The 16,434-nt window shown below is 45.9% G+C and overlaps 1 long non-coding RNA gene across 1 annotated transcript in view; it reads left to right on the forward strand.

The window, feature by feature from the left end:
* Nucleotides 1–16,434, forward strand: part of LOC146036505 (uncharacterized) — a 40,757-nt gene that overhangs the window by 15,032 nt on the left and 9,291 nt on the right. Inside the window, exons 2-3 of the long non-coding RNA XR_014460825.1 lie at nucleotides 14,335–14,438; nucleotides 15,744–15,975. This is a non-coding gene — a long non-coding RNA (uncharacterized LOC146036505). The remainder of the gene's footprint in view (nucleotides 1–14,334; nucleotides 14,439–15,743; nucleotides 15,976–16,434) is intronic.

A 16,434-nucleotide genomic window follows, 5' to 3' on the forward strand; every position in this document is an offset into this window, starting at 1 on the left:
TTCCAAACAATGGCCCTTATTCTGATCGGTGCGGATATTCCCGCATTCTTACGGAGCGGTCCGCACGCCACGGTGTTTTGCCGCATGCGGCCATCGTCCGTAGAAACGCCCACGTGTCCTCCGCATTCGGACGGACTCACTCTTTAAGAACAGGGCGTGTTTACGGACGACATACAAACCATGCGTGTGCGGGAGAAACACTCCGATTCTGCACGGTATTACAGAGTATTACAGAGTATGCTCGGAAATACCGCATCCGACCGGGAGCCAAGCGGTGCTACCGCCCGTAAGCGGAGTATTTACGCCAAACAACCCACTATTAAGTATCTTCTGCAAGACATCACATGACCCACTTATTCAATTACCTATCCTCATAAAAAACTGCTTATTTGGAATTGGAATCAATTAGATGCCAATATATCCTTACAAGCATGCCTAACACATGCATTGCACACATTAACCCTTACAGCAATTGAAGTGCAATGGTTTGTATTACACCCTGTGTAAAAGATTATAAACAATCTACACATATACTGTTTAATGTGCAAAGAAAACCAACAACTGTGAACTTGCATAAACAATTTATTAGAAAACACAATGAACATATAAATAAAAAAATATCAAATAATAAATTAAATCAGCAGATCTCTGAGGTCCTGCAGGTCGGCTAGCAGGAGCCTCAAGTGGTGCTCCGCCCGCAGGAGGGCCCCACGCACCCCCTCATCTGCCGGTGTGGTGTCATCTGTGGGCATGTCAAAGGGGCAAAAATTAGTCATGTTATTCATGCATACATTTCACATACTGCGACATAAATTGCACAAATGCTAGGTGACATGTGTGTGTATATATATATATATATATATATATATATATATATATATATATATATATATCTATGTAGAGAGATAGAGACACACATAGATAAATAGATATGACACATACATATATACATACATGCAAACTTATTTACTACATACTGTCTTTTTTTGCCTCTACCCTTTACTCTGCAGAAGACATAACAGTCATAGTGTTTCTTCTCAGTCACAACCCACCCATGACTAACCAATGACAAGCATGTCATGGCCTCCGTCAATAAGAACTTGTCACAATCTCCTCAGTCTAAGTTCAGTGATGGTTCGTGGCATGGGAGTTATGCAAATGTCAGGAATGCACAGTACACATCCTCCAAATCATAATTCTGTCTAAACCAACCTACAATTCTGTGACGGCAAAAAAACAATCTGAACTACAGGGGGTGTTTAGGTAGAGGAGGCTCCTGGGACACTGGCAACTTGTGACTCCATTCCAAGGTAGGCCGGCCCATACTCCATTTATAGCATACATCCTATAGTTTAGAAATAACATTCACCAACAATATAGATTCCACTATTTGATGGGTCATAATCAACGCTTGCAGCAGGTGAATTTAATCCACAAATGATCCACTCATCCCTTTACTCCAGGATCCTGTTTAACTACAACGGTTATGTGGCAGTCAAAATGGAGCTCCAAGCCATCCCACAAACCTGTGTAATTCAGAGGTGTCCTGGATGAAAGGGATGCCTTGGACACCCCATCTAACCCGTACCTGTATCTGTAGCTACCCACTTTGGGGTCTGTATTAATAGTATTGTAACAACATTTATCATCACCAGTGCTACATAACAAATACCAGTACAACTACTTCATGAATGATGCATTATGTAAACATACCGATCTGCTGGGACTCCGGGGCTTGGCACGCCTCCTCCCCCTCTGAATCTGAATCCTCTGGGGCAACCGTGGCCTCCTCAGCCCCCTCCTCCGCCAGCTCCTCTGCCACCATGACCACGTCCACCTCCTCCGCCACAAGCACCTCCTCCTCCACCTCCTCCTCCTCCTCCACCTCCTCCTCCTCCACCTCCTCCTCCTCCACCTCCTCCTCCACCACCACCACCTCCTCCTCCACCTCCTCCTCCGCCACCAACACCTCCTCCTCTGCCACCAACTCCTCTTCCACCTCCTCCACCACCACCTCCTCAGGCACCTCCTCCTCCTCCACCACCTCCTCCACCATCTCCTCCACCATCTCCTCCAACATTTCCTCCTCCTCCACTTCCTCCTCCTCCACCCTTGCCGCCACCTCCTCCTCAGGGTCTTGGGCCTCCTCCTGGGCCAGGGCTGGCTCGGCCTCTTCACGGGCCTGTCGGGCTCGGGCTCGTGCTGTGTGGTAGAAAAAAAAATCATGGTCAATGTCGGGTCATTGGGGCACATGTATTAATCCATAACAAGACATACATGGAAGGGTGATAATGATGGCAAACGATGCAGGCAAGTAGCTCCTTACTGTTAATGGACTCAAAAATGTGACATTTAAATTATTATGTGATTGTTAGTAATTTGTTCAAACATTACAACCCTGGCATTTATCAATGTGTAACACATATTAGATCTGGCACATTGTATGCATCAGAATCCTCAATGCTATGTCATTACATATAAAAGCCACATGACTGCATGTTAACCAGGAAGAAGCACACATAACAGTCTATGGACTTTTAAACCCATGGACACCCACTTATCATGAGACACATTTTATTGTTTATATATGCTATGTTGTAAGTGCGAAATTTCTTAGCTAAAATACTCACAATCAGCAATTTCGCCCCTGATTTGCTGCAACAGCTGGGGCTGGCGCCTGCGGAGGTCCGACCACCGCCTCTCGAGCTGCCCGAGGGACCTCCGCACCCGAGTGCGGGCGTAAATACGGCGGCCTGCCGCAGCATAGGCCCTCCGCTTATGGCGGTTAGTGATAAAGGGCCCCGCACGGCCCAGCCTTGTCTCCATGACGGAGACCAGAACCCTCAGCTCCGCATGTGTAAAGGGGTCTGCCCTTCGTGTCTCCGCCATGTTAACAATGGCATCTATCAACCAATCAGGTGGTGGCATTGGTTGATCACAGTTATTTGTGTTAATAACTTTATTGTTCATCTTTACATGAACAGCGTCTCTGCGCCAACACAAATGGTGACAAATTCGCATGCCTTCAAAACAGTAGTGCTGATGTATGGCAATGAACAAATCTGATATATATAAAACACAGTGTGTATGCACTTAGCAAATCCAATGACGCCTCGCTCCGCCAAGCAACGCGTGCTATAGCTTAGCAACGCATAGCTGTACTTAGCATTACTTACTCTATGCATCTATGTGTATGCGTACATTTATGTGTAAAAGACACATACACATACTTGCAGGTATCCTGAGACCAGCATTATACACCAGCCCTGCCTGCCTGCCTGGCTGCCTGCTCCTTGAAATGTTGAAACATGTGAATAAATTCAAATATCATATATATATATATATATATATATATATATATATATATATCTGCAAACAAATCATACATCAACACAGGAAAAAATCCCCAACACATTAGAGAATAAATCAATGTACTCACCAGTCATCAGGGATAGTATCAACTACAATAATGAAGATATAACAAACACATAAGATCCCTTGTACAAGGTATAATAATTAGCACCTATATTGAACTTCCCCCAAAACTAAGCACATATGATAAATATCTCCTATTTCTTTGCCATTAGGAGGGCAGGCTGGCTAATTTTAGTTTTGTAACACTGACAACTAACACACTGTACTTATTTGAAGGGCTGATTTTGACTAAAATTGGTGTGTTCTGTCAACTCGATAACATGTACCTGAAGTATCTTTGCGCCACAGAGTCCCGCAGCTGGTATCCCCTCCGGCATTCAGGGGCGCGGGATGGGCGCATGGGCGGATCTTGCGGCTCAGATGGTACCTCCCACTCATCAAAGGGTATCTCACGCCGCACAGCAATGTTGTGGAAAAATATACACAGGCCCACGATCCTCGACACCATTTGAGGCGCATACTGTAAGTCACCACCAGTGCGGTGGAGCACTCTAAATCGACCCTTTAAAAGGCCAATTGAGCGCTCCACCACTTGCCTGGTGGCAACATGCGCCACATTGAATGCCTCCTGTGGGCCCGGTGCTGGGTAGCTGTACGGCGTAAGTAGCCAGGGCGTACATGGGTAACCGGAGTCACCCAGAACCCACGCATCACGGCCTTCCAGCTCTTGTAGTCTTTGCCATATCCCGGTTTGTCGGATGACATGAGAGTCATGGGCACTTCCGGGAAACTTCGAGTTGAAGGCGAGAATCTCCATGGATGGGCCACATACCACCATCACGTTCAGTGAGTGGAACAATTTGCGGTTCCTATATATCTTCTCACTTCGAGATGGAGGCACAAATGGTACATGGGTGCCATCCACAGCCCCTATCACATTAGGGAAGCCAGCAATTTGATGGAAGGCCTGCTGGCTTCTGCGCAGGGTCTCGGTGGCAAATGTCATGGCCATGAAGTGCCCCTTGCGCCTGAACATGGCCGACGTCACACGCCTCAGGATTCGGCAGAAGGCCGGCTGAGATATTCCAGCAAGTACTGCCACTACTTGTTGGAATGATCCTGAGGCGCAGAAATGCAACACCGCCAGCAGCTGTGTGTGAGGCGGAATTGCTGTCGTGATCCCGTGTAGAGGTTCCAAATCGCTCTCAATTAACGTGAGCAGATCCAGAATTACATGTGGCGGTAACCGGTACCTAGTAAGTACCTCATCATCGGGCATAGCAAACAGAGTCACCCGTGTGCGATAGATTCTAGCACGTCCTGGCCTCCTTGGGCGACGAGTGGGGAGAGCCGCAAGTGCCCTTAGCCTCCTTTCCATGTAGCGCATCATTGCTTCAGCAACCTATAAAGAAATGAACATAAATACTGATGCACCTATGCACATAATGGCCATATCCCACTACAAATAGATTTGTAGGCTTCAATACGTACAATAGATGGCCGCCCCGTGAAATCCCGAAGATCCATTTGACTCTATAATGATGTAACAATAATATGAACTCAATACACACCGTCCTAAACACACAGATAAAGGTGTCAGCATTTTTTGCCGACATCATGTACTATGAGACATTTCATCTATTGCTGGGACATGTTGTCCTGCAATAGATGAACCCACACAGGTTTAAGACCTGTGAGTGAAATAGTGAACATGTGACATGTTGCAATAATGCTACAAGCACTTTGCTGGCCCAACAATCTGTAGTCAGTGAGGCAATGGTGCATACATTCATACACTTACATTGTTAATGGATAGCATATCTACATGGACCATGGAAGAGCTTACCTTAGACCCTGACAAGTCCAGATCTGCTGACAAATGATTCTAGCAGCAACTCACTATTTATAGGCCTCTCACATGTGTGGTCTATAACAGTAGAGATGAGTATTGCATGACTTGTGGCCTGGATTATCTAAGGGATTGGGCTACTTTTAGCTTGCAAACAAACGCCACAATACCACAGTAGTCATGAATCAAATGTCATGTCATGCTAGCAAATAGCATGTGTATTGTGCAATAGTCACAGGTGTATCAGAAGATTCTATGCAATGTTAGCATTGGTGACCAGTATTTCATGTAGAACTTTCGCCAGGTTTTACACAATGGAATTTCCGCCACCGTATGCGGCGCGAAAAAACAGCGACGTACGCTCACGCACGGAACGCAGCTGCCGCTGATGTCCGCCAAACAGGATACACAAACAGTATATAAAGGTGTATTAGAAGGTGACAATGTTGTTGCTAACATGTCTGGATCACAACCAGAGGTGGACCCAGTGCTGCAGCAACTATTTGACCAGATGGACTCCAGCACCACCTATGTGCCACTGCACATGCAGGCAGTGGGTAATGAGGAGGCTGCTGGCCCTTCTACAGCAGGGGAACCTGCACCTGACCATTCTACAGCAGGGCAACCTACACCTGGCCCTTCTGCAGCAGGCCAACCTGCAGCTGGCTCATATGCACCATCAGCAGAATTGTTTGGAACACAACCGGGGACTTCACAAGGTAGTACCATGGCCAGCACTTCAAGTGCAGCGACACGTGACAGGGGGCGTGGCCAAGGACGTGGCAAGGGGAGAGCCAGGGCAACAGAGGAACCAACTACAAGAAATAAGGCATATGAAGCACAGGAGCTTGCCATCCTGGTTCCCCGAGCACGTGATTGGATTGAGTGTCCATCGGAGAAGCTGACACACACACGCAGATGGAAGATTTGGGAACAGATAACGGCAGAGATTAATGAAGTAGCGCCACAAGTTCGTGAGACGGACCATGTGAAGAAGAGGCAAGTTGTTTTGTGATACATGTGCCCAGTAATAGCCAAGTAATGATTGAAATCATGCTTAGATGGATTTAGCAAATTGCCCGTGAGGTTGTTACGATACACATACATTATTGCCATGTTATTTCGGTGAGAGTTAGAGTAGGGTGATTGTGAATGTGTATTGTAACGGTGGATATCATAGTTGCATGTAATATTATCTTTTGGACATTAATCACATGTCGTAATATGTAGCACAGAGCAATGGCTGCAACAGCTAACATCTGGAGTGACATGTATTAATATGTCAACTTACATTGCAGGTGGCAGGACTTCAAAACCAACCTGAAGAGGAAGATGACCAAGCGGTGGCAACACAGCCAGACATCTGGGGCCGGGCCCATGCCATCAGGGCTAGAGCTCACCCCCCTGGAGTTGATGGCCGAGAGCTGTATATCAGTTGAGGAGATCAGGGGGGTGAGCACGATGGATAGCGAGGCCCCAGCTGAAGTGTTTGCGTCTTTTCTGGAAGGTAAATATTGGTCATGCCATAAACTTGTGCAAGTAATTATCTTAGAATGTCTCCTAATTGTGTTTATCTTTTTCCACAGACACCCCACCGCTTGGTGACGACTCTGCTCAGGAGGTGGAGGAGTCCGTGCCACCTGGCCCCAGTGGTAGGCCTGTGCAGCAGCAGCCATCGGCCCAAGCCGATTTGGCCGCCTTGGCCCAGATGCTTGGGGACATCAACCAGCAGGGAGACTTGGCATCAGAACGGATGCATAGGACCGAGGAGATCCTGGCGAGCTTGGTCAGCACCCAGCAGGCCATCGCTGCGAGCATGCAGGCCATGGCTGAGTCACATCAGGCCATGGCTGCAAGTGCTCAGGTGCTGGCCGAGCAAGCCACCCGCCAAAATGATCTCCTCCTCCACCATAATGAGCTTATGGTGGAGCTGGTTACCAGCAACAGGGTCCTAATGTCATCCGTTTCTGGTGCATTACCACCGGCAACACTCCCTGCTGGCAGGAGGGGTAGACCAGCCAACCCCTCAACATCATCTGCTCCACCTGCCCCAGCATCTGGCCGTACCCGAAGAGCTGCTGCACAGGCCAAGGAGCCTACCAAGGCCAAACGTGGTCGCAAATGAACTTGTGGCTGCATTAATCTCCACCGTTATGTGTTCCCAAATCTTCCATTGTGCTGTGTGTGTCAGCTTCTTGTGTCCAATCACGTGCTGAGGGTAACCAGATGAGCCCTTGCTTCATATGTCCTTTTTGGTTCCCCTGTTGCCCTCTTTTGCCTGCCATTACTGTCAGCTGTACTTGAAGTGATGGCCATGGTACTATCTTGTGAAGTCCCCGGTTGTGTTCAAAATGATTCTGCTGATGGTGAATATGAGCCAGCTGCAGGTTGGCCTGCTGCAGAAGGGCCAGGTGTAGGTTGCCCTGCTGTCGAATGGTCAGGTGCAGGTTGCCCTGCTGGAGAAGGGCCAGCAGCCTCCTCATTTCCCACTGGCTGCATGTGCAGTGGCACATAGGAGGTGCTGGAGTCCATCTGTGTGCAATTATATTTGTTTTGTATTATTATTTATTTTGCTACATTCCTGCCATGTTGTTTCTTTTTTGGATTTTGTATTTTTTGGTCATTGCATCACAGTGGCATTGACTGTGACATGTATAGAAATAAATTTGTTTACTTTACCCAAAAATGTGTGGTTTCATGAGTACATGTCGAATACACATGTGTATTGCTAGTATTAATATTCAGTCATGTCCATTGTTAGCAGTTTTAAAGTGTCTGACAAGTACAGCATATGTGGGTGTTTAGTAAGGGTTCCTTGAAGCAGCAATGGTTTCAATTAAAGCACTGACAAGCGGCCTATTAGTGAGTAATGAGTAAAGGAGTAGATTCTATTGGGTTCAGGTGTTAATGCTTGTAGTCATTAGGCGGTACGTTCGCCTACCGCATGAACGAGTGGTGTCCGCAAAGCAATAGTACACTTGTGGACACCGCACATTTCTTCCCTTTTTGATCGCGTGCATTCGGAGTGCTATCCGAATGTACGCCCCCCAAAATAAGTGTACTCCCCCGTGTCCGCCCATGTTTCCGCCCCGTTTTGCCCACTTTGAAACTACGCCCATGTGACATTCCGCATGACGCCCATAATACGCCCATATTTCCCGACTGATTGCGGGGAACAGTTTTGTACGGGATTTGGCCGAACTGGTACGGAGTCAAGGCGTGGCACATGCGCGTTGCGTTCTCCACGCATGCGCAGACGCCGAAAAGACGCGATCCGAAAGTATGCGGTAAAGTCCGCGTCAATCAGAATAAGGGCCAATGTTGTCTTTGGCATTTAACTTTCTGCTGGTATTTATTCCTCTGAGTCCTCAGCAAAATGTAATTTTGCCCATTGTATCATAATTGTGGAATCACATTTCATCTTTAGCACAAAATCAACTCTTTTAGCTCTTTGAACCGGTGGAGGGACTGTACGCAGGTTATCAGTAAGGGGAAAAGACAGTAGAATAACATTATTTATCCCTATCCTACCTCTATGTCGGTTTGTCCCAGTATTACTGTTTTCTATTGTAAAGTGCAACGGAATAAGCTGCGATATATAAGTAACTGTAAATGAATAAATTATTATTACCAGTTTCTTATATAGCGCACACATATTCCGCAGCGCTTTACAGAGAATATTTTAACATTCACATCAGTCCCTGCTCCATTGGGCCTTACGAAACCAAGGTGGCTGATATATTAAGCATGGAGAAGAGATAAACTGGAGATAAAGTGAAAGGAGATAATGCAAGGCCGGATTAAGCTCTGTGGGGGGCCCTGGACAAAAAGGTCTGTGCCCCCCCCCCTTCAGATGGAGGCATCACCCCCTTCCCCTCCCAGGACGGAGGCATCACTCCCCCTCTCCACCGGACAGAGGCATCAACCCCCACCCCTCCCGCCCAGGCATAGGCATCATCCTCCCCCCGCAGCTGGGCAGTGCGGGGTCAGTGTAGCGCTGGGGGGCAGGCGGTCCCTGCGGTGGATGCACAGTCAGCGACGGGTCCCTGCGGCAGATGGGAACTAGTAGCGCTACTAATTCCCATCTACCGCAGGAAACCCCGCGGCTGACTTCACATATGCCGCAGGGACCCCCGGCCCGCCAGTGCTACCCGACCCCACACTGCCAGTTCACCCTAATCCGCCACTGAGATAATGCACCAGCCAATCAACTCCCAACTATCATTTTCAAACACAGTTCATTGGCTGGTGCTTTATCGCCTTTTACTTTATCTCTGCTTAATACATCTGCCTCTATATTCTCTACCACATGCACATGCACACACATTCACACTTGGGTTACTTTTGCTGGGAGCCAATAACCCTACCAGAATATATTTTTGGATTCTGGGAGTAAACCCGAATACGCAGAGTAAACCCACGCAAGGAGAGTAAAATGTGATTGGTTGCTCTTTGCAACGTCTCCACTTTTTGGGCTGCAGTTAAATCTCCAAAACGGACCATTTTTTTTAGTTTAAAACAATATGGGCCTTATTCAGACCTGACCGCTGCTGTGTGAAATTGCAGAGGCCTGCGATCAGATAGCTGCCGCCCACACAGAGTAAAATAGTGCCCCATAAAGACTTATGAATGGATCGCTGATCTGTAAATCCATTGAATACAAATGTGCGTATCTTGGACCCTTCCACAGGTCTGCGACAGAGACAGGCTGATTGAGGCTGGAGCTGATGTCACAGACTATCCTCTGGATACGCTGGTATTTTTTTGGACACTCCCAGAAGACGTCAGGTTTCCAACCCCAAACGCCGGCTTCCTGTCAGTCAAGTTGCAAAGGGATTGTGAAAAAGTAATTGCTGATCATTACTGATGTATGGCCTCACACATGCCCGCTTCAATCCGTATGCCTGCGTGGTCATTCAATAATTCATTGGCTTACGAATTCGCACAACAGCAATTAACTCTGAATATCCCCCGATGTTCGCGGTTTTCGCATGTGCGAATCCCGACCGCAAACGGTTTCGGCGAGTTCAACACTCGCCGGGCCGTTCGCTGCAGGGAAAATGGGGCTCACCAATGGGAATGGCATTCCCATAAAAAATGTGTATTCCCATGACTACCTGGGCTGGCCGATGCCCTCTGGGGATGGATGGCTGACATCACAGGACAGCAGCCGCCTTCCCTTTATTTGCGAAAGCAGGTGACCATGGAATGATTGCTCTTGCTAACGGAGGCATGCAAAGGGATGTGTTCTTATACACATCCCCTCTCATGGTTCCCAGGGGATTTGGAGGAAGGAGGTGATGTGGACGGTATTCGGCTGGGCAGAGGGCGGCATTTCAGTAAGCAGCATTGTTTGCAGATTACTGAGCCAACCTGAATAAGGGCCTATATTTGGATCCCCATATGTATTAAAGATTTGCAACAGATATGTGTTGCGGACCCATGGCTGAGCAATCTCCATCACAGCCCACATTGGCTGTGACATACACTGTCATATAAAAGTCCCCTCCTATAATCAAAGGTTTGGAAGTGAACAAATACGGTTTAGACAACAACGAGTGCATAAAAGTCTTAGAATAAGAGTTTGGAGCAAAATTTAAAAAAAAAACATCAGTAAACCCATATATAGCGACCTCCAAAAGGATCAGGATCTGGATCAGACCAAGTTGACAGAATTTCAATTGGAAGTCTACTTTTTGCTAAAATCAGAACTCCTCTAGCCTTCAAGAAAAAAGGGGCATCCGCAAGGACTCGCTAACCTAAAGTGGACAATTTTTGGGCTTCAGGGGAGAGATGTGTCTCTTTTAAAAAGACCAAATCCAGTACTAATATATTTAAATATAACAGGCATCTTTTCTCTTTTCTTTATGGTGAGTGTATCCCACCTATATTCCACGTGCCAACTTTAATCATGGTCATTACATTCTCCTAGAAATATGGTTACACATGGCATACAAAACTCCAGCATTAAAGCCCAAGCACAGGTAGTAACTTTTAAGGCGGGGGGGGGGGGGGGGGTGGAGGAAAAAGGGGGGAGGGGGAACATAACACATGCATTCAAATTACTCATCCAATACAAAAAAACTGAAAATGCAAACGAAGGAAAAGGGGCAATATGGATAATCAAAATCTATTATCCAGGAGAAATCCTTAGAAGGAAATCTCTGATTCTTTAGCTCAAAAGAATTCCATGGAGCCTCCATGACTCCTAGCCACAACTACCGCTTTAACAGAAAACCTAAAGGATGAGACATAACACAACTCTTAACTATTCAAGTCCAGAAATGCCTAGGTCACCGATATATAGAGTCTGGAAATAAAACAATGGCGGAAGTGTGGTGGAAACTGTTAAGAGATGATGCATCACAATATACAAAAGGGGGAAAGTCAATCACCCGCCTCGGTATCACATGATCTTTCAGACAGGAAAGCTTTTGCACCCTCCGGCATGTTAAAATCACGGAACGAGTTGCCATCAACACAGGCGTGCTGGGTAGAGAAGAGCAAATTTACATCCAGAATGAACCATCTTAGTACAAATTGGAGAAAAAGCCTTTCGGAGTCTAGTAAGCTCTGGGGAATAGTCCAGGAATAATAACAACTTGGAATCTTCCCAAACTAAATCTTTCTTATTGCGTGAGGCAGCCCAAATAGCTTCTCTGTGAACATAATTGAGACACTGAAAGAGGACCAAACAGAGATTGGAGGATGGGGCTGTGGGGGAACAAGCCGTCCTGTTCTGTGCACTCTTTCCACCACTAAGTCCCCGCATACATCTTTTATTCCCAGCAATTCCGGTAAAGTGTGGAGTAGAAAGTGATATTATTTAGGAGATACCTATTTTCTAGGTCATCCAGTTTTCCCCACACCTGCATGTTGGATTTCTGGAGTGTAGTTGAGACCTCTCTAAGCTCAATAATAGACTGAGAGTTGCCACCTGCTATCACACGTCTGCATCCTCATATTCAGGAGATAGAGGCTTAGCAGGGCGCTTTGGAGGCTGGTGATGTGTAGTCGGCTGAAGGGCAGTTAACTCACCAGTATCCACACTTGCAGGAGCAGTGGTGGCCATCTTGGAAACTGAGCCATGATTCGAGTCCAGCCGTGGGTGGGGTGGTTTGCCAGGCATGTCCTCCAAGAAGCGCTTTATACAGCAGGGCTGCTCGCTGGGGTCAAGAGGCAGCAGGGGAGAGTCTCCAGAGATGCCGTTGGTGGCGATAAGCAGGGTAAGTGGTAGCGGGAACTGGAGCTAGTTCGAAGAGTGACTGCTCCATGCCGTTCCAGAACTTGAAGTCCAGAAAGGTTAATTTTACAGATGTTTTGGAACAAATTCAAGTGGATTCACATTTTTTAGAGCACCAGCCCAAGCACTGGAAAACACCATCATCACCAAGGATGAAGACAGCATGTCAAAAACAATCCAGATTCAAAACCATGTTTATTGTTTTTTTTGCTATCAAGGGTGTTAGCAGATGGGGTACCAGAAGTTACAAATGAGAATCAACATTACTACAAAATGTTCTAGAAACTTTGGGCGAACGTGTGGGGGACTGAGCAAATTAGAATAAGGTCCTTTGTTTGAAAGAAGCAGAATAAAGAGACAGCATTGTGATAAAAGTTTACATTCTCCATCAGGACAACGCACCAGCCCACAAAGATCTCTCTGTGCAGCAATTTTGGCCGAGAAACAGATTGCAGTGCTAGAACACCCTCCATATTCACCAGACAGCACTGTGTCATTTCTTTCAGATTTTATGAAAGTGTTATTTATTTACAGATTTCAATTTGCAATATGTACAGCCCTTGTAGTAATTACATTATTATTATTATTATTATTATTAATAATATGTGTCTAAAGATATATGTTGCTAGGTGATTTTCAACGAAATACAAGAAGCCTAGTTATTTAGTTGAAAAAGCTATAGGACATGTGATTTTATGTGCCAGGGTTGACCTGATAAATTATTATAGCTTCAAAAAATGTATTACATTTAATACCTGGGTACAATGTCACCTCAAGGCTTGAAAGATGAATATGGAATGGTTCCTTCTATATTTTTTTGATAGTTCGGAGATCTACTGTTTCTTTTATGACACACTTTCTCATTATCATTTCTCATTATTTTAAATGTTTTTATATTGTATACTAGTTAAAAGTCTGTAAAAAATGAGGCTTCTGCAATGTACTTTTACTTTGAGCTATGCCAGTTTTTACTTTCACTTTGAGCTGTGACCATTTTTAGCCCACAAACTCCCCACCGTACCCCCCAGCCCCTATCTGATACTACCTCCAATCTCTGCCCGCACAGGTTGGCTCTCCATTATTTGTTGATTCCAAAAACTGAAATATTCCGAAACTGGTTTCTCAGAAAATTTCATTTTTTTTACCCCTGGCCCTTTTTTTATACTTAAATTGTCCTCTGATGTCCATGGCCGCCTCCAGGATTTTCTTCAGCGGCATCTCCGGTCCCAAGGGTGCATTGCGCGACTATCGGGCACCACCAGGGGACCGGGTAAGTATGGAAAAAAATGGATTCCAAAATAAAAAAATATCCACTATCCAAAATGCTTGTGGTCCCGTATTTTTATTGTTTCTTTTTTGTCTTATATCTGATAATATATAACTATTACCATTTATTCTTCAAACATATTTCAAATCTATGTTGCTATCATTTATACACTTGATATAGCCTCTATAATTCACTGTCAATGTAGCTTTCAATACAGCATTGATTAAAGGAAGTATAAAATTACTAAGCAATAACTGTCACCTCTGCTTGGTAGTCATTTGATGGAGACATTTTCCTATAAAGTAGGTAAGTTGAATGATAAGTGCCATGTAATATAAACATAACTTTGGTTTCTCTGTGTATATACATTCTTTATCAGGCTTAGCTGAGTACCACCCACTCACATATTCACACTGAAATGTTAATTTGTATGTTTAGCTCTTGCCAAGGCATTCCAATATACACTTGCATTAGTGAAGGTACAATGTAACTGTTATTGCTGATGGCATCTCTGTTCCGCCTTTAGTGACCTCCATTGTCTCTTCGGTGGAAGTAGATTCCATTAACGACGGCTCACAAGTAAAACATTTCTATTTCCAGAAGTGAGCATAATGCTAAAGGAAATACCGGGCAACACCACAGGTGAAAAATCACAGATACCACAAACGTGACCGCCTGAATCAGAAGATGGTAATCCAGTTATGGTAAATGTGTTATTATCCTGCACTTAAGGTATAAAGAGATACACGTTCTGATGTCTTGCCTCTGGGCATGCTCAGTGTGTATATGTCTTCAGGTACAGTATAAAGGTCGCCATACACCTACAGATTTATTGTCAGATCTGGCTGGTTGGAACAAAAACCTGGTTACAGATGAGCGCAAATGACAGTGGACCACTTGCTTGGAAATGCTGGAAAACTGACAAACTGTCATTCAGATTTTACCAGGTTGCATTCACAGCGTCAACATTCACTGGGGGTTATTCTGGTGGATTTGCTCGGATGCGTATTCGCATCCTTGCGAGTCAACTTAACCCCGCCTTGCGAATGGTGGTCGCTGGCTCACCATTCCAAAGGCGCATTCCTTAATGATGTGCAATGTGCACGCATAAGGGTGGCACCCCTTACATATGCGTGCATGTTCAGAAGAAAGGGGGTGGGCAGCTGACATCCGGTGATGTCAGCTGGGTGATGTCAGTGGGTGCACACACCCTGCGTAGGCACATGCACAGAAATGCGCACGCACAGTAACAAAACATCGGTCCCTGTGCGAATGAACGCCCTTTGCGAACGGACCTAAATAAGGTCCATTATGCTGACATGAGAAAGTCATCATGGTCATACAGTCAACACTGTCAACTTTAACTATGTCAACATTTATGGTGGTATGTCAACATTATGAAATGTTGACATGGAAGTTTTCTTCTCATTCTAGCCCTAACTTCAACCCTAACCCTAATGGTCACCCTAAACCTAACTCCAATGGCAACACTCACCAAAGAACTAACTGTAAACCTCCTGGAAATGTCAACAATAGAAAAATGTTGACATGCCAAATGTTGACATTCTGTCAATGTAGACATTTTGCAGGTCATTTTAATGATTTTGATGTCATTGATGCCTGCTCTTTGCTGTCACCATGACTGTTTGGACAACTTTTTGGACTTTTGGAGTCCTTCAGCTTGGCTCATTCCTGAACTTTGCTCTCTTTTTGATCCCCTTCCTTTTATACCCCTTTCACACTTGCAAAAATATCCCGGGTTTTTACACATGAACGCGCATCAGCCCGGGATTTAGCTCAGTGTGAAAAGGTCTTGAAAGAAGGTCCTGACTTGGGTAGATTCCGGAATCGACCCAGGATGCGGTCAGTGTGAATGGTCCCGTACCCGGGATTGGGTGCAAGGGACTTTAAAAAAGCTGCTGATTGGGGCTTTCTTGGGCTCACAAATGCTGATGTCATCTTTCAGAGCCCTGGAGTCCATTTCTAATGACATGCATATGTATTTGCAGGGATTTACCGGCATTTCTGTTACCAGCACCATCGATATCTGCTACTGTATATCGGTGCCCTGCCCTGATTTCTGACTGCAGCCCTCCTCTTTGCTAAAGATGTATCATCTGTGGATCTACTTTCACTCCTACTTCCTGTCCAGTCGGCTCCTACAGAAGTCACCGAGGTCCGTTCTCTTCTTATACAATATCTTCTTCCAATATCGTTCCACATTCTGCTTTTGCTCTCAAGGTTTGTAGACAAAACGATGACTGAGAACCTCATGTTTCATGTCTACACCAGATCTTGCACAGAAATACCGGTTTACAATGGCTACGAAGAATTTATAATCAGTGGCGCAACTATAGTCCTGCAGCCCCTGCGGTGGCGGGGAGGCGCTGAGAAGGTGTGGGCGCCGGGGGGGTCTGCGGGGCTATAGTTACCCACTGCCCCTGCCCCTGGCCGGTACCTCCTGCCGCCGGTGCTTCTGTCGGGTCCCGGCTCTCTCGGCTCCTGCAGCATATAAAAAGTGACAATCAGAAAATGGCTGCCCCCATACAGCAGACTATTTTTAAGATTGCTAGAGGAGGGGGGCGTGGCCTGGCAGCCATTAACGGCAGACGCACTGACCCTGAGCTCCGGCAACTTCGGGCTTAAAAGCCACGATCCAGGGCTCCACCAGCAGGCAAATCTGGTCAGGGGGCTTCCTCT

The sequence above is a fragment of the Crinia signifera genome, chromosome 9 (genome assembly GCF_055691185.1).
Source record: "Crinia signifera chromosome 9, ASM5569118v1, whole genome shotgun sequence".
Taxonomy (NCBI): Eukaryota; Metazoa; Chordata; class Amphibia; order Anura; family Myobatrachidae; genus Crinia; species Crinia signifera.